At 39.2% G+C, this 19,102-nt stretch overlaps 1 pseudogene; it reads right to left on the bottom strand.

Moving 5' to 3' along the window:
* Positions 1-17,257: 17,257 nt before the first annotated feature.
* On the bottom strand, positions 17,258-18,843 carry LOC100354768 (large ribosomal subunit protein uL10-like; annotated as a pseudogene).
* Positions 18,844-19,102: the final 259 nt, after the last annotated feature.

Below are 19,102 nucleotides of genomic sequence, written 5' to 3'. Positions count from 1 at the left end.
TTGTAGTTGTGCTTTAATGAAAAATTATCTGTCAACTACAAAGTTAAGACCAATGAAACTATAAAAATATTGTTAACAAATTCATGTTTTGATTCTACAAAAATAAACTGGCCATTTATTTGTGATCAACTGTTGTGATGATAATTGAATGATACATTTATGCAAATAAATACTGATTTGAATAGAGCTGTTACCAGTGCTTTCTGTAGAATAGGATTTGGAAAGAATAATTGCAACTAACATGCTCACATTTAATCTTGACTCTCATCCTTTAAGGATTTCTTTCTAAGATGTTGTAGAAAACCCGACTTCAGAAAATTCTCAGTTTGGGGCTCTTATCTCTAATGAGCTATTTACTTACTCTGTGAACTAAATCACCCTTCATGCTTTTTAGTCTTTTACATGTTTCTCCACATGCAAAATGTACACAGTAGTAACTATCAATAGGATTGCTGTGATGATTACAACAGCTAGTGTATAGAAAGACAAGCCAAACCATATGAACACATTACATGTAGTTAATACTTTTTTAGTGTTATTAAGCTACAATCCAGAGATCATATTGGCACTATACTCTAAGATCCATCCATGAGATCTGTGGCCTGAAATGACATGAATTTGCAATGTCCAGTCTGTAATAATTAGTGAAAAGAGTCAGGAGATGGTTGACATCAATGACAGCAAAATGTGTTCCATTGACTACATCTGGAACTCAGCTGTGAAGAAAGCCCATTCCCTTCCTCCCTGTAAGGATACCCACATAAATATCAAACAAGGATTAGCCCCATGGCCTTTTCCCCAGTTCTTATATGGCAGTGAATCTTTGCTAGAGACTTCCTGCTGAAATTTCCAAATCTGTTTGCCTGTTTCCTGCTGGGAAAATATATTTGATAATATCCCCCATGGTCTGACATTCTTTTCCTTATGCCAGCAACTCTGACAGTTTGTGTGTGATAGACTAGATTAATGGCAATTTTTTTCTCAGATTCTTTGCCTAAAAATAAATATAATAATCTAATGTGATTATTTAACGAAAATCAACATTACTCATAGGCAAATTCATATTTCTAAGCAACAATGGAGATATTTAGCCAATAAAAATTTTAAGTATAAAATAAAATTGTGTTGTATCTTTTTATACTTCTTCCACATCAATTTTTAAATACATTAAGTATCCTTTCTTTGTTACAAATCCTCTGAAACTCTGAATTCATTGACTCATTCATTCGACAAATATTTATTGAATGATTCATATGCCTCAGACATTTTCATGCTTTTTATTTCTTCTCTGGGTAACAATAATAAGACAGCCGGCGCCGCGGCTCAATAGGCTAATCCTCCAACTTGCGGTGCTGGCACGCCAGGTTCTAGTCCCGGTTGGGGCGCCAGATTCTGTCCTGGTTGCCCTCCTTCCAGGCCAGCTCTCTGCTGTGGCCCGGGAGTGCAGTGGAGGATGGCCCAAGTGCTTGGGCTCTGCACCCGCATGAGAGACCAGGAGAAGCACCTGGCTCCTGCCTTTGGATCAGCGTGGTGTGCCGGCCACAGCGCGCCGGATGCAGCACGCCGGCCGCGGTGGCCATTGGAGGGTGAACCAATGGCAAAGGAAGACCTTTCTCTCTCTCTCTCTCTCTCTCTCTCACTGTTCACTTTGCCTGTCAAATAAATAAATAAATAAATAATAAGACAAAACACCTGACGTCCTCATGCTGCTTAGAGTCTAGCAAAAGAAATAGAGAGAAAACAACAAATCAATCTAATATTGTAAAAATAATTTTTATTAAATCCAGGAAATCAGGGAAAGAATTGTTTACAGTGAAGGAAATGAATTTACTTATAGAAATAATTGGATTAGCTATATTGAAGAGACACTGGTCAAAGAGTAAGAGAGGAAAGGAAACAGGCAAGGAAAAGAAGAGTTCAAGACAGGGAGAAGGTTTATGGCTGAGAGATGTTTAAGGACAGCTCAGTTCATGTGTATTTAGTTTACTATGCTGCAATATGAAACCACTCTATCACCGACCACCACCATTATCACTGTTCCAAGATTTTCAGCAGTCTGGGCTGCATCAGATTACATTCTGCTTGTAGAAAAATAATATTCATATCCTGTGAAGATCAAGGAGGTGAAAAAATGGGTCAGAACATCCAGGTAGCAAGATGTAGGCAACTCACCTGCAGCTATAGTAAGGAGAGGTATACAGGAGTGATTGAGAGAAATTTTAGTTTCCTATGAATTCCTAAAATACTTAAAATATTATGGACTTCCATGTATGGAGTGAAAGAGAAACTTGCTAGAATTCAAATGTCCCAGGAAATCATTACCCTAGAGACTCGGACACTGCTGAGAAAACTGGCATCTTCTTTATCTGTGAATAACCAATCAGTTACATAACATCATAATAAGTGCTTTGAAAGTGAAAACTCCAAGAGTTCACATAGCAAGATGAGGTAAGAGAGAACTTCCTGGGGGAAACAAAGTTTGAGCTGAGACTGGGAAAAAAGCCTTGTAATAGGAAACATGTGTGTGTGTGTGTGTGTGTGTGTGTGAGAGAGAGAGAGAGAGAGAGAGAGCAAGAGCGAGAGTGAAAGTGAGAGAGAGAGAGAGAGAGAGAGAGAATGTGTGTGGCAAGTAACTAAATACATCCAAAGTTGGTGAAACAGAGAAAGAACAAGATGAGATAGGAGACTGAGGCAAAGCGAGGTCATGTTTTAGGTAGTTCGTGTGATCATGCTTGGGCCTTGAGGGATGCCAAAATTTAACAATAAAGAAGAGGAGAATAAGAAAGCAGAAGGGAACTAAGAGGAGAAATGACATGGCAAAGGTAGGAAGTTATGATATAAAATTAAAAAGAAGAAATATCAAGCTGTCTATGATAGTCTCCAACCACACACAAACATCAGATCGTGCCTGAAAAGCTTAACCATCATCGTGGGGCAGGCATCGTGGTGTGGAGTTGGGCCACTGTTTACAACACTTGTATCCTGTTTGGGAGTTTTGGTTGAAGTTCTAGCACCTCTGCTTCTGTTTCAGCTTCCTGCTAATGCATGCTGGGAGGCAGCAGAGGACTGCTCACAAACTTGGACTCCTGCCACCCAACTGGCAGCATGCAGAGATCTGCAAGCTGGAAGGGTGGAGGAGTGTTAGCTTGCATCACCCCAGCCTCTTGAAGGCTTGGTGCAACCTTAAGACAGTGCAGGATTCTGTAGCTATGAGATTCTGGTGTAAGGCCAATTATTGTCAACCTGGATGGCCAAGGCCCGCCTTTACCACCTTTCCTCCAATCATGGGCAAGCATCAGCCACTGGGGAGAAGGTCATCAAAGTGAGCACAGGACTGCTTCTTGGACTTGACAGAACTATCATTGGACAGATGCTAACAGTCAACATTCTAAGGTCAGTGTCTGCATGTGTAGCCATTAGACCTGTGCTAAACCCAAGCCTCAGCATCGTCTGTGGTTAGTTTCAGTGGGCTCAGGTTGGAAGCATGCCTCAGCAGTAAGTTATGTAAAGCAAAGTGGACCTAGACCCTACCTCTTATTATGCTGGTCTTGTGTAGTTGTTGGTCCTGGGTGTGACCTGGTGTTGCATCATAGGTAGCCACAGTACTCCATTCATCCTTCAACTCCATGCAGTGTAAGACAGAAAGAGTGATGTCTTGAGGGAAGAAAATGAAAATGGATTTCAAGACATTGCATAGAAACCTATTGCTGGCATTGTAGGGATACGTGAATCACTACTGAACACTGGACTGGTACTACCATGATCACAGCCACCCAGCTACAAATGTGGCTCCTCAAGCAACCACTTCAAAGCTGGTGCTGTCAAAATTCAAGTCACTGTGGATGGAGGACTGGCACCCTCCTGACCCTGGATCCTGCCCTATATGCTGCTACCAAGACTCATACAACCATGCTAGATCTGAGGGCAATACCCTACACTCCCTGTACCTCTGCCATCAATTTCAGTAAAAGAAGACAGTGAGACAACCACATCCAACTGGAATTAAGTCCAAAATACCCTATCATATTGACACCTGAAATATATTCTGGAAATATATTCTGAAAATATTCTGGAAAGAATTCTTTATTACAAAGGCCACTTATTGAAATTCATCAAAACAACTGATCCACCAGATTTGCAAATACCATGGTAGGAGCACAGGAAGTATGAAAAAACAAGGCAACAGGATGCCCACAAAGATACACAATAATGCTTTTATCTCCAAAAGCAAGGAGACTGATGAAATTGATGAAAGGATGATTGATTGTTCAAAGAGATTTAAGGCAATACAAATAATTGAATGAAATGAAAAAAACAATGCATGATATGAATGAGAAATTTAGCAGAGATCTTGGAAAAGATCCAAACAGAAATCTTTGAAATGAAGAACTCAGTAAGTCAAATAAAAATAAATTTGAATATTATACATCTATACAAAAGAATGAAATCATGACATGCAATAAAATGGATGAAAATAGAAATCATCATGCTAAGTATGGTATGGTAATAAACATGACACAGAAAGAAAAATAGCATGTATTCTCTCATAAGTAATTTATATAAGATATGTGCTATACAATATTTTTACTCATTGTGGGGAGCAACTCGGACTAGACTGTTACTGGAATTAAGACTTATTCTATGCATCTGCTCTCCCACAATATGGCGCTGGGAGAGGAGGAAACAGCTTCTACACAGCTGCCTCCAGTTCAACCAATAAACAGCAGGACCTGCTCCTGATTGGAGGAGAGCAGCGTACTCGGCGTGTGGGTAGCAGAGTTGGGATTGGTGGAAGAGGACTATAAAGGAGGAGAGAGACAACATGCACCAGGAACATCTATCTGAAGGAACACCTGAGCAGCCCCCGAGAGAGCCGGCCGGCGGTGTGCCGCTGCCCCGTGGAAGTGGGGAATGTGGCAGGGGGAACCGCCCTTCCACGGAGGTGGAAGGGTCGGTAGCCAACCCGGGAAGAACCAGCAGCAAACCCGGGGAGGGCCGAGCAGACAAAAGAACAGCGCAGGGTCCTGTGTCGTTCCTCCACGAAGACGGGGAGCGACAACTCATCTTATGTTCTTTGTTATGATCGTCCCAGTATGTGATATTTCAGGAGATAGTACATGATAGTCACAGGACTCCACATAGATATAACTGGAAAAGATTTCTATTGTAAAAACAAAGGACTTGTATAGACATTTCACAGAAGACATACAAATAGCCAACAAATACATGAAAAAATGCTGAATATAGCTATCAGGGAAATGCAAACCAAAACCATAATAAGGCAAAACCTCTCCTCAATTAGAATGGCTATTATTCAAAAGACAAAAATAAATAATGGACACTGGTTAGGATGCAGAGAAAGGGAAATTGTTATACACTATTTGTGAGAATGAAAATTAGTAAAGCCATTATGAATAACAGAAAGAAAATTCCTCAAAAACATAAAAATAGATCTGCCTTATGACCTAGTTATCTCACTTCTAGGTACAGATCCAGAGGAAATGTAATCAACATTTCTGAGATACCTACACTCCTATGTTTATCACGGACTATCATAATACCACAGTGTGGAGTCCAGTTAGATACCCATTAACAGTTTAACAAGAAAAGTGAATGTGCCATATATATAAAGGAATATTATTCAGCCATAAAAAGGAAGAAACCCTAACATTTGCAGCAAAATGGGTGGAAACTGAGGTCATTAAGTTAAGTGAAATAAGCTAGATACAGAAAGACAAACACTGTATGATTTCTCTCACATGTGGAAATTAAAATAAATAATCAAAATGAACTTAGAATAGTGATTTAAAAAGTCCAAGAAGAGTTTGAGGATGTGGCATAGAGGAAGATCTGATAATGGGTCCCTAAATACAGTCTTATAAAATCAAGAAATTCTAGTTGTTCCATAGCACAGTGAGATGCAGATAGTTTACAATAATATATTATATACTGTATAAATAACTGGAAGATAAATCAGTGGGTTTCAAACACAAAGAAAAGATCAGAAAATGAAAATGCTAGTTGCCTGGTGTTATTGGTTTATACTATATAAATATGTTGGAATATAGCAAGTATTGCATGTAAACCGCCCCCCGCAAGTATAAGAACTAAGCTTAAAACACAAAAAATTATAAGAAAAGAGTTCCAATAGTCTCTTAGTAGAGTTCTTTGGGTCCCCTAAATACAGAATCATGTCATCTGCAAAGAGGGATAGTTTGAGTTCTTCCTTCCCAATTTGTATCCCTTTAATTTCTTTTTCTTGCCTAATAGCTCTGGCTAGAACCTCCAGAACTATATTGAATAGCAGTGGTGAGAGTGGGCATCCCTGTCTGGTTCCAGATCTCAGTGGAAATGCTTCCAACTTTTCCCCATTCAATAGGATGTTGGCTGTGGGTTTTTCATAGATTGCTTTGATTGTATTGAGGAATGTTCCTTCCAAACCCAGTTTGCTTAGAGTTTTCATCATGAACGGGTGTTGTATTTTATCAAATGCTTTCTCGGCATCTATTAAGATAATCATATGGTTTTTCTTCTGCAGTCTGTTAATGTGGTGTATCACATTGATTGTCTTGCGCACATTAAACCATCCCTGCATACCAGGGATAAATCCCACTTGGTCTGGTTGGATGATCTTTCTGATGTGTTGTTGCATTCTATTGGCGAGAATTTTATTGAGGATTTTTGCATCTATGTTCATCAGGGATATTGGTCTGTAATTCTCTTTCAGTGCTGCATCTTTCTCTGGCTTAGGAATTAAGGTGATGCTGGCTTCATAGAAAGAATTTGGGAGGACTCCCTCTTCTTCGATTGTTCTGAATAGTTTGAGAAGAATTGGAGGTCTGCACCCTAATGTTTATTGCAGCTCAATTCACAATAGCTAAGACCTGGAACCAACCTAAATGCCCATCAACGGTAGACTGGATAAAGAAATTATGGGATATGTACTCTTTAGAATACTATACCACAGTAAGAAACAATGAAATCCAGTCATTTGCAACAAAATGGAGGAATCTGGAACACATCATGCTGAGTGAAATAAGCCAGTCCCAAAGGGACAAATACCATATGTTCTCCCTGATCGGTGACAACTGACTGAACACCAAAAAGGAAACCTGTTGGAGTGAGGTGGACACTATGGGAAATGGTGGCTCGATCAGCATAGCCCTGACTGTTAATGAACAACTTAATACATTATCCCTCTTAGTAGTTTTTTTTATCTGTTCTACTTAATATGACTGGTTTAGATCTGTAATTGATGCACAGTTATTCTTAAGTGTTGAAAATTAACTGAAATGTGATCCCTGTTGAACATGGTGGTGGGAATGGGAGAGGGAAGAGATGTATAATTTGGGACATGCTCAGGCTGACTTGCCCCAAGTGGTGGAGTTGGAAGCATACCAGGGGATTCCAATTCAATCCCATCGAGGTGGCATGTACCAATGCCATCTCACTGTTCCAGGTGATCAATTTCAGTTCACAGTTGGTCATGGTGAAGGGACTGGGAGTCAAAGGGAGCACATAGACAAGTCTAGTACCTGCTAACGCTAACTGATGGAGTAAATAAAGGGGAGAGTGATCCAACATGGGAAGTGAGATACTCAGCAGACTCATAGAATGGCAGATGTCCTAAATAGCACTCTGGCCTCAGAATCAGCCCTAAAGGCATTCGGAGCTGGCTGAAAAGCTCATGAGAGTATTTCAGGCATGGAAAGCCAAGACACTCTGGCAAAAGATCTCTGCGAGTGAGATCCCAGTGGAAAGAACAGGTCTTCAAAGAAGGAGGTACCTTTCTCTGAAGGGAGGAGAGAACCTCCACTTTGACTATGACCTTGTCTAAACAAGATAAGAGTCGGTGAACTCAAAAGGCTTCCATAGCCTTGGAAACTCATGACTGGAGCATAGGGAGATTACTGATGCCATAGACAGGAGTGTCAATTGGTAAAGTCAACAACAGGAGTCACTGTGCACTTACTCCTCATGTAGGATCTCTATCCTTAATGTGCTGTACATTGAGATTTAGTGCTATAACGAGTACTCAAACAATATATTTCACTTTGTGTTTCTATGGGGGTGCAAACTGTTGAAATCCTTACTTAATGCATACTAAACTGATCCTCTGTAAAAAAAAAAAAGAAAAGAAAAGAAAAGAAAAGAAATTATCAATTCCCAACTTGACTCTCACTGGGATTAAACATGACAATAGGTCTGCTCTGATTTCATCATCATTTAAAAAAAAATCATCTATTATTTTTCACTTTATGTTTCTGTGTGGGAGCAAACTGTTGAAATCCATATTTAATGTATACTAAGCTGATCTTCTGTATATTAAGATAATCGAAAATGAATCTTGATGTGAATGGAAGGGGAGAGGGAGTGGGAAAGGGGAGGGTTGTGGGTGGGAGGGACGGTATGGGGGGGAAGCCATTGTAATCCATAAGTCGTACTTTGGAAAATTATATGCATTAAATAAAAGTTTAAAAAAAAAAGAAGAAAAAAAACACAAAAAATTATAAGAAAAGAAGACAAAAAATACTCGGTAGAAACAAACACAGTTTACATAGAAGCAGAGGTGAATCCTTAGCCTTTGTTTAGAGTTAGATTTTTTCTGATCCTCATGATGAAGCCACTCCAGATCTGCAAATGCAGATGGCTTACCATTGAGATTTGGTCTTAAGTAAGACTGCACTGTAGCATATCTCCTCCCATTGTCGAAATTGTGAGATGACTGTTTTGAGACCAACCATTTCATTTAAGAATCATCAACCTCTGTACATGTGGTTCCATGTTTGAAAAGCAACCTCCTGATTAAGTTTTGGCTTTCCATTTATGCTTTCCAGGACTCAAAAGGCTGAATTTATAGACATTGAATATATCCAATTCCCATAAAACTTTGCAGTAGCTTTTGATTACAATTTGGCATCCTGTTTATCTTGAAAACACAAGGAAAATAAATTAGTTACATGGACTTATGTAACTTTGATTTTGTGACCACAATTCCTCATTGTAAATTCAAAAATCAACATTTTTATACATTGGTTTCATGATATGGGTTCATTTTCATCTATCCCAGTAATTGGACTTCCTATTGTATGATGAGAAAGCTAATCATATATTACCCTAGAAACTCAGATCCTGAGGAATGAAACATTCAATAGGATAATATTTCTGAAATGATAAATGACTTTTCTTTTATGATAAGACAATGATAATGCTTATGGGAATCTTCTTTCATCTGAAAATTTCTATAGTTCTACCTGTCCAAGACCAAAGCAGTGAGTAGAACACCTTTCATGAGTGGTAAGGAAGAGCCCACAGTAATGTCTGTAATACTTGACCCCTAAATATAGTGGCGTAAATTAAACTTCTTTCCCCTCAGATGTCACAAGCTCAGCAAGCAGGTGTTCTCTCACAAGTTAACAAAGATCCAGACTGCTGCAATTGTTTACCATGCTCAGTGCTGTTTATATTCTGCATTCATGAAAGTTGGTTCCACTACTGCTATATCTTCATTTCCTTGTTAGGTGGTAAGGAAAAGGAGAGAAAATGTAGGGTAAGCAACCTAGTAACTGTGTAACATTAGATAATTTACCTAAGATCAGTTCATACTTCAAGATAATAAAAAGTACATTTGTGGCCGGCGCCACGGCTCAATAGGCTAATCCTCTGCCTGCGGCACTGGCACCCTGGGTTCTAGTCCCAGTCGAGGCACCAGATTCTGTCCCGGTTGCCCCTCTTCCAGGCCAGCTCTTTGTTGTGGCCCGGGAGTGCAGTGGAGGATGGCCCAAGTGCTTGGGCCCTGCACCCGCATGGGAGACCAGGAGAAGCACCTGGCTCCTGGCTTCGGATCAGCACGATGCGCCGGCCACTGTGGCGGCCATTGGAGGGTGAACCAAAGGCAAAAGGAAGACCTTTCTGTCTCTCTTTCTCTCACTTTCCACTCTGCCTGTTAAAAAAAAAAAAAGTGCATTTATACGTAGGATCTTTGTGAATATTAAATCAGTTAAAATAGGATACCTCTAAAGTAAGTGGAAATGGAATTAAATCTGTTTTGGTGAAAAGAATTTTGAAATCATACATGCAAAATATCTGATATTTCATGAAAAATTATTTTATGAAAAAACTGCACATAGATTTAAATTTTTGCGACAAAATAAATTCACAGTTTATTTCATTAATTTAATTTTCCAATAACTTTTGGTAGCACTTCTGAATATATTTCAACAAGAATACCTGGTTATATAGTGTGCACTACATGAGTTATTATTAACCTCGTTTTATTTAAATGTGGTAAATTATAATAGTGTTTTTGAATAGTTGGGGGAAGTTCAAATCAGAGAATGGTCATAGGTTATCAAGTAAAAAGCAATACAGACATTAGAAGTTGTGCATTTTTTTATTTTCTATGATCACATATTCAATCATATAACAGATCTTCAAAATTTTTGGAAAATGTGTACTATGAAAAATCTGTGCATCAACTTCAAAAGTTTCTTGCACCAAAATAAATTGATCCTTTATTTTCATTTTTGCATGAACATTTCTAAGTCATCTCATGAATGATATAGGATCATGCTTTATAAAATCACTGTTGTCCACCTATTCACCATATTTTATGATTTAATGTCTTTAAGTTAAGGTTTCACCAGAGATGATGTTTGTTTTCCCTTCGTATATGAATTCCTTTCCTTTTTGACAACAAGTTAAGCTTGCTGCTGCTGCTCCCTCTCTCTCTGTTTCTTTACGATGTAGGCAGAATAAGGACAGAAAATTTGTAAGTAAGAATAAACTGAAGACTGGCATGTTTCTCAAGACAAAGAATCAACAGTGAGAAACATCTGTCAAGGAGTTGTTCTGGTGGAGATACGAATGTGAATGAGATAATAGTGCATGCAAAAATAAAATTACCAATGCAAACACTAGGCTAAAGAGATTTTATGTACAACCCATTCCGTTATACCATGTAAGGTGGATATCAGAGGTAGACTGGAGATTCTGAGGCAGCTTCCCTAAGGAAGAAAAATTAAGTTAGAAATTAAAGAGATTTGTATTTGCTTAAAGAATTCAAAGGAGAATTGGGGAAAGGAATTCCAGATGTTGGTGTTCTGATCAACAGGCTTATTATATATCATCTTCCACATTATTGTCTACAATTATGTCTAACTAGTATTAAAAATTTTATATTGTAATATGGACAATGTTTAAGGTCCTTGTTTTCCTTACCTATAATTGTGGGGTTACAGAGAATGTTTCCTCATTTCTCAGATTTAAAATCTAGTTTCATGAGTCTGTAAGGTCCATAGATCATGTACAAGTAAGCCATACTTCAGTAACAACAGATGAGACAAATTTTTCATTAAGTAGCAACAGTAAATCATAAAGGTATTATTCAGTCATTAGTATCTGACCACCAAACTAAAATATATTTTCGAATCCATGTTTTTATATCTTCTCACATCTTAAACTTACATACGACAACAATGTAAAATGTTTAGTAATTAAATGATAGCACACAAGTGTAAAATACTTTTAACATAGGAAAGTATAATAAATGATATATGGTAAATATATAAAATTATAGCATAATTAAAATTAATTATATATTAAAAGGACTTGGCACTCATGCAGATAACTCCTGAGTCTTTGGCGTAATTGATGAGGAAGTAAAAAATCTTGAATAAGGTATGGTAAACATATTTTATAGGAAGAAATTCTCATACAGTTTCTCATTTGATATCTAAAATTCAATAAATACATATATTTATTCTAAATATATGGAAATGTTCATCCTAATAGATTAATATCTAACTCAAATTAATGCTAATAATTAAGGATTCAAATGCTAATGACTCCTTAAAGTAAACTGATAGCTCTGATTCAAACATGTTTTCCAGTGAATTCCTGTTTTGCAAACTATATCTATGATCTGAAAGTGCAAACATTTTTCATAGTTCATTTTGGTCATTTATCAAAGATTTTTGGTTTCCTCTCATCAAAGGTAGCTTTCAGAAAAGGAACATCAGAAGGCTTAAAGTATCCCACTATGAGCTGAAGTCTGGCTGAGATCCTTCAGATCTTCTGAAATTATAGTGTTAATATTTTATTAAAAATAGATGAACTTGGGGCCGGTGCTGTGGCTCACTTGGCTAATTCTCCGCCTGTGGGGCCAGCATCCCATATGGGCTCCAGATTCTAGTCCTGGTTGCTCCTCTTCCAGTCCAGCTCTCTGCTGTGGCCTGGGAGGGCAGTGGAGGATGGCCCAGGTGCTTGGGCCTCTGTACCCACATGGGAGACCAGGAAGAAGCACCTGGCTCCTGGCTTCAGATCGGCGTAACGCCGGCTGTGGTGGCCATTTGGGGAGTGAAGCCAATGGAAGGAAGACCTTTCTCTTTGTCTCTCTCTCACTGTCTAGCTTTATCTGTCATCAAAAAAAAAAAAAAAAAAAAAAAATTAAAAAAAAACTGATGAACTTAACTCCTCTTTGAAATTTAGATCACATTATGACCTTTTCTTAGTTTCCTGATTCTTTTCTTCCACTGAGAAATATAAGTACTATATTGTGTACACTAGTTTCTTTTTAAAAATAGAAAGATGGAAACAATTTCATTATCACTCCCTAATCTACCTCAGGATGACCAGATTCAGTCTTGTAGAATGACAACCCAAACTGCTTTTCTAGTGGAACATACATATACTAGGGGCAAATACTGTAGTAACCAATAAAATTATCAGATAATTTCAGGGGATTTTAATTTATGAAGAAAACAAAACAATGTACTGTGAATAATGAGTGGCTCTGGCTTCCTTCTCCTTCTCCTTCTCCTTCTCCTTCTCCTTCTCCTTCTCCTTCTCCTTCTCCTTCTCCTTCTCCTCCAACCTCCTCCTCCTCCTTCTCCTCCTCCTCCTCCTCCTCCTCCTCCTTCTTCTTCTTCTTCTTCTTCTTCTTCTTCTTCTTCTTCTTTTCTGAATGACAAACTGCCAGAAACACAGCAATCTAAAACAATACACACTTACCAACTCATGGTTTTCCTGGGTCAGGAGGTTGGGCATGAATACATTAATTAGGTTGTCTGCTCAAGGTCTCACCAAATTGGAACTCTGAGTTACAGTTGAAGAATTACAGTCTCACCTAGAGCTTAGGATCCCTTTCCAATTCCTACATATTGACTATAGTATTCAGTTTGTAGGACTAAGGTCATTATTTCCTTCTTCGTTATTGGCCAGAAGTTGACCTTAGCACCTTGACACTGGCAGCAAGCCCATGTCCCACAACCCCCTTATATACTTTCTTACACACCATGATCATTTGCTTCTTCCATAGAAGCACACATTGTCTGCTTTCAAAGGACCTGATAGGTCAGGGCCAGCCAGAATAATTGTCCTTTGGTGTAATTTATAATGACTGATTAGAAATGTTAATTGTATCTGCATACTCCCTTACATCAGAAGAAATTGCAAACATTTCATTAATAGCCTACCATATTTATAGGTCCCCTCCACATTCAAAAGGAGGTCATCACACAGGGGTATGTGTCATGATGGGTCATCCGAGAATTCTGACCACCACTGTGGGTAGGCACACATTAAGTAGTGAGGTCAGGGAGGACTTCCCAGAGAAGTTATATTTAGTTGAAAATTGAAATTTAAGAAGCACCCAGCTATATAATAACTATGGGAAAAATATTCTAGCAGAAAACCCAACTTGAGCTAAAGGTTGTGGGAACTAATTTTGTAGGGACAAGAAAATGAAAGCCCAATTACCAAGGAAAGCAAAGTTATTTGAGGTTGGGTAGGCAAAGGCTGGATCATGGAGGATCTTGAAGGCCACATAGAATTTACATTTTAAAATAAATAATAGGGCTACTTTATATGAGTCATGAGGAATTTGATTTCAAAGTGCAATAGGGAATGTTAGGATGGCTTAAGCAATGAAGTGTCATGATATAACATGTTTCTTTGTAAAAAAAAAATCCTCCAGATGCATTTTCATGATTTTTTCTGAAAATTAAAAATACTCACAAGAAAGGAAAGAAAATAGGAAATAGAATTCTTGACTACATAGCAAATAGTTGGTTCCTTTCCTTGCTTCCCCTGTATGCCGCTGTCATTATCCTCTACAAAAACAAATAGGAGAAAAACTTTTACACACTTAAAACATTTCTAAATAGTTTTCCTAGGTGATTAAAGTTTTAAAAAGGGAAAATAATAAAACATATTGATTCATTACAGATGGAGTATGTTATTATTATGTGACATTCAATTTGAATGACTCACACTAACAATGCATCTAATTTAAAAATACATGTATATATATATACATACATATATATATATATATATATACAATAAAGTAGATAAATATGAAAGCAGGTATCTAAGCTCTGGATCAATGAAGTATTTTGTGGTGTTTGCAGGGACCAGATTTTGAAAATTAAGTAAATGACATCCCTGGAACTGACAACCAGATCTCATCTGTGGCTTTTACATCTTCCCAAAAGGTGTAAAAGTGACAGAATTTATCCTAATGCCAGAATGCCATAGAAAACTGGTTTTGAAGATATGTGAAATTACAGTACTTGGGACCACTGGTTGCGGTGCAGAGTTAAGTTGCCAGTTGAGCTACTGGTATCTCATATCCAGCTGCCAGTTTGAGTCCTGGCTGCTCTTTTTCAGATCCAGTTTCCTGACAATGCCCCTGTGAAAGCAGTGGAAGGTAGATCCCTGCCATTCACATGAGGGACCAGGATGTAGCTGCAGGCTCTTGGCTTTGATCTAGACTACCCCCGGTGTCCTTGTGGACATCTGGGGAGTAAACCATAGGATGACAGATCTCTCTCTCTCTCTCTCTCTCTCTCTCATTCTGCCTTTAAAAATAAATAAATAAATAAGTAAATAAATAAATTTGAGCAGCCATTCCTTGACCGATGAGGAACAGTTTTTTTTTTTTTTCATACTATTTGTTGAACGCTGCGTCTAGTGTAGGGTTAATCTTATGTGTATAGGGGCCAGTGCTGTGGCACTGTAGGTTAACACTTGGGCCTGAAGCACTGGCATCCCATATGGGTGCCTGCTCTAGTCCCGGGTGCTTCTCTTCCAATCCAGCTCTCTGCTATGGCCTGGGAAAGCAGTGGAAGATGGCCCAAGTGCTTGGGCCCCTGCACCTACGTGGGAAACCCCGAAGAAGCTCCTGGCTCCTGGCTTCGGATTGGCATAGCTCTGGCAGTTGCGACCATCTGGGGAGTGAACCAGCAGAATGGAAGACCTCTCTCTCTCTGTCTCTACTTCTCTCTGTAACTCTACCTTTCAAATAAATAAATCTTTTTTAAAAATCTTATGTTTATAAAGTTAATTGAAAACAAATCTCGTAAAAAATAAGAATGAGAATAGGAGATGGTGGAGGAAGCAGGATGGGAGTGCAGGTGGGAGGGAGGGTAGGGTGCGAAGAATCACTATGTTCCTAAGTTTGTATTCATGAAATGCATGCAATTTGTATACCTTCAATAAAAGGTTTCTGGGAAAAAAACCACAGTTGACAATATTTTGACATAAGAAGGACAAAAATGAAAGAATGATGGGAGACAAAAGTGGTAAATCTTTTGATGTCAGATTATTGTTTGAAGGACAATAGGAAGTGGGGAGCCCACATGGAGCTTCATAGGAAGCAGACATTCAGGAAGGAACAGTGGCTGGAGTGCACAGAGCAGATCAGCAGAGAGGATAGAGCGTAGCAGATGGAGAATGACTGAGATGCTCAAGGGTCCCCTTGGAGTACTCAGTTGAATGCTGATCTGTACTTGTCGATGAGAGAAGTACCCAAAGCTAAGGTGAGCCACTGAAATAACTAGTGGGTATAATACTCAGGGCGCAAATAGGTGCGGTCTTCAAAAAGTTTATGCAAAGTGCCTGTCCTGAGAAACGTGTGCATAGATTTCAAAAAATCTTTGCACCAAGCTAAAATTTTCTTTTAATTCCATTTTTTCCGTGAATTTTTTGAAGTGCCTTCATAGAAAGATTAAAAGTGCATGGTTCCACCAATCAGAGTGGATAATCTCAAAATATACAAAGCATCAGATAATATACTCTGGAGGATTGTGCCTTAGTTGTAGAGAAAATTAACTATATTAAAGACGGATCTATTTCTTCCAAAGTTCTAAAGACTTACAGACCTAAAGAAAAAATAAAAACGTTTTCACATAACCTAACTACATCTCAATACAATATTTACAGACAGAAAAAATATCCACTACTCAAGAATTTTATAGAAACGCAAAAGAATCCAATAATTTTAAAAAGTAAAATTTACAATTTGTGTCATCCAGTAAAAAAAAAATCACAAAGCTTGCAATGAGGCAGGAAAAAAGTTAATCAAGTGAAATTGATACAGAATGACTATGGAATAAAGTCTACAGATGATAGTAAAACAGATATTATAGCAATTCCATATGTTCAAGGAGGCAGAAGAAATATTGAAAATATTGCATGTTTGCATAAAAGATACAAAAAATAATCAAATTGAACTTTTACGGTGAAAACTACAACATATGCAATGCAAAACACATTGGATGGGATTAATGGCATATGAGACATTGTGGAAGAGATTAGTGAATTTAAAGAAGGCACAGACAGAAACCATATAGATGAAACCAAGCAAAGAATAGAGAATCCATGACCTGTGGTGCAACTTCAAGAGGTTCAATTTATGAAAGTCCTCATGAGAAGAAAGAGGAGAGATGAATAATTTTTTGAGAAAATAAAGGCTTAAAATTCTCAATTTTTTTGATAAAACACTATATTTGCAGGAAGACTGATACAAACAGGTCTGTATTTCTTGTTTGTTTTTTGACTTTTTTTAAAAAAACTTTGGCTCCTATATATAAGGGAGAACATGTGGTATTTGTTTTTCTTTGGCTTATTTTACTTAACATGATATCTTCCAGTTGCAACCACTTGGATACAACTGAGACAATTTCATTCTTTTTATAGCTAAATAATATTCTGTTGTGGATGTATGTTGCATTTTCCTTATCCATTATCTGATGATGGATTCCTTGTTATGTTCATATTTTGACTATTGTGAACAGTGCTACTATAAATCCAGGTGGTCCAAGTATATCTTTGATACAACATGTTCATATCTTTTTGGTTTAATACCCAGCAGTGGGATTGTTTAATCATATGGCAAGTCTATTTCTAGGTTTGTTTTTTTTTTTAGGAAATATCAATATTGTTTTCCACAATGGCTACATTTCCACTAATAGTATTTTTTTTTAACAGAAGTAAGCCTTTATTTCCTTGTTTTGCAAATAAAGCTGGCTGCTTTGCAGTGATTAGTTGAAGAGACCAAATCCCATATCTTCGTCAGACTCTTCCGACTCTTCCTTGGCCTCCACCTTGGCTGGGGCTGCAGCGGCAGCAGCAGGGGCAGCAGTGCTGGCCGCGGCCACAGGGGCAGCAGCCACAAGTGCAGATGGATCAACCAGGAAGGCCTTGACCTTTTCAGCAAGTGGGAAGGTGTGGGGAGCAACCCGGACTAGACTAAGTTACTGGAATTAAGACTTATTCTATGCATCTGCTCTCCCACAATATGGCGCTGAGAAGGGAGAAACAACTTCTACGCAGCTGCCTCTCGCCAATTTGATTGACTGAGCTGCAGGAGCTGATCTTGCTCCTGATTGGAGGAGAGCAGCGTACTCGGCGTGTGGGTAGCAGAGTTGGGATTGGTGGAAGAGGACTATAAAGGAGGAGAGAGACAACATGCACCAGGAACATCTAGGGGGAACATCTATCTGAGGGAACACCTGTGCAGCCCCCGAGAGAGCCGGCCGGCGGTGTGCCACTCCCCCGCGGAAGTGGGGAAAGTGGCAGGGGGAACCGCCCTTCCACGGAGGTGGAAGGGTCGGTAGCCAACCCGGGAAGAACCAGCAGCAAACCCGGGGAGGGCCGAGCAGACAAAAGAACAGCGCAGGGTCCTGTGTCGTTCCTCCACAAAGAGGGGGAGCGACAGGAAGGTGTACTCAGTCTCCACAGACAAAACCAGGACACGCTTGTACCCATTGATGATGGAATGGGGCACTGATGCCACGGTCGGATAGCCAATCTGCAGACACACACTGGCAACGTTGCGCACACCCTCCAGGAAGAGCAAGTGCAGGGTGTCCTCCATGATGTCCAGCACTTCGGGGTTGTAGATGCTGCCATTGTCGAACACCTGCTGGATGATCAGCCCAAACGAGAAGGGCGAGATATTCAGCATGTTCAGCAGCGTGGCTTCGCTGGCTCCCACTTTGTCTCCAGTCTTTATCAGCTGCACGTCGCTCAGGATTTCAATAGTGCCCCTGGAGAATTTAGTGTTGATGCCCAAAGCCTGGAAAAAGAGGTCTTCTCGGGCCCCAGACCAGTGTTCTGAGCTGGCACAGTGACCTCACAGGGCGCAATGGCACCAACACGGGCAGCAGCCGGCACCTTATTGGCCAGTAGCATATCCCTGATCTCAGTGAGGTCCTCCTTGGTGAACACAAAGCCCACATTTCCCCGGATATGAGGCAGCAGCTTCTCCAGGGCAGGGTTGTTTTCCAGATGCCCCCGGATGGCTTGCGCATCATGGTGTTCTTGCCCATCAGCACCACAGCCTTCCCCCTGAGCGACATGCGGATCTGCTACATCTGCTTGGAGCCCACATTGTCTGCGCCCACTCTGAAGCATTTTGGGTAATCATCCAAAAGTTGGATGATCTTAAGGAAGTAGTTGGACTTCCAGGTTGCCCTGTCTTCCCTGGGCATCACGACGCTGCGTCAGGGATTACCACGTGCGGTTTAAAGACAATGTCACTCTCACGAGGACGCCTGGCAAGAGTCACTAATAGTATATTAAGAGTTCAATGCCACACATACAAGAATTTTAATGAACACTAAAAGCAACATACATGAAGACATTGACCACATGGTGTGTGGTAATCAAATTGCTTAATTTTGATCAAATCATATGAAGAACAATATCTATGAGGAACAAAATCAAAATCAAAATGGTTTTATCAAAATAATACAAGACTATTAAGTTTTTAATATTTGAGTGTCAATTATATTAACAAGATGAATGTAATCTTTTT

The sequence above is a fragment of the Oryctolagus cuniculus genome, chromosome 6 (assembly GCF_051225735.1).
Source record: "Oryctolagus cuniculus isolate XC-2025 breed Fujian yellow rabbit chromosome 6, ASM5122573v1, whole genome shotgun sequence".
NCBI lineage: Eukaryota > Metazoa > Chordata > Mammalia > Lagomorpha > Leporidae > Oryctolagus > Oryctolagus cuniculus.
This window is presented reverse-complemented; position numbering and strand designations above follow the sequence as displayed.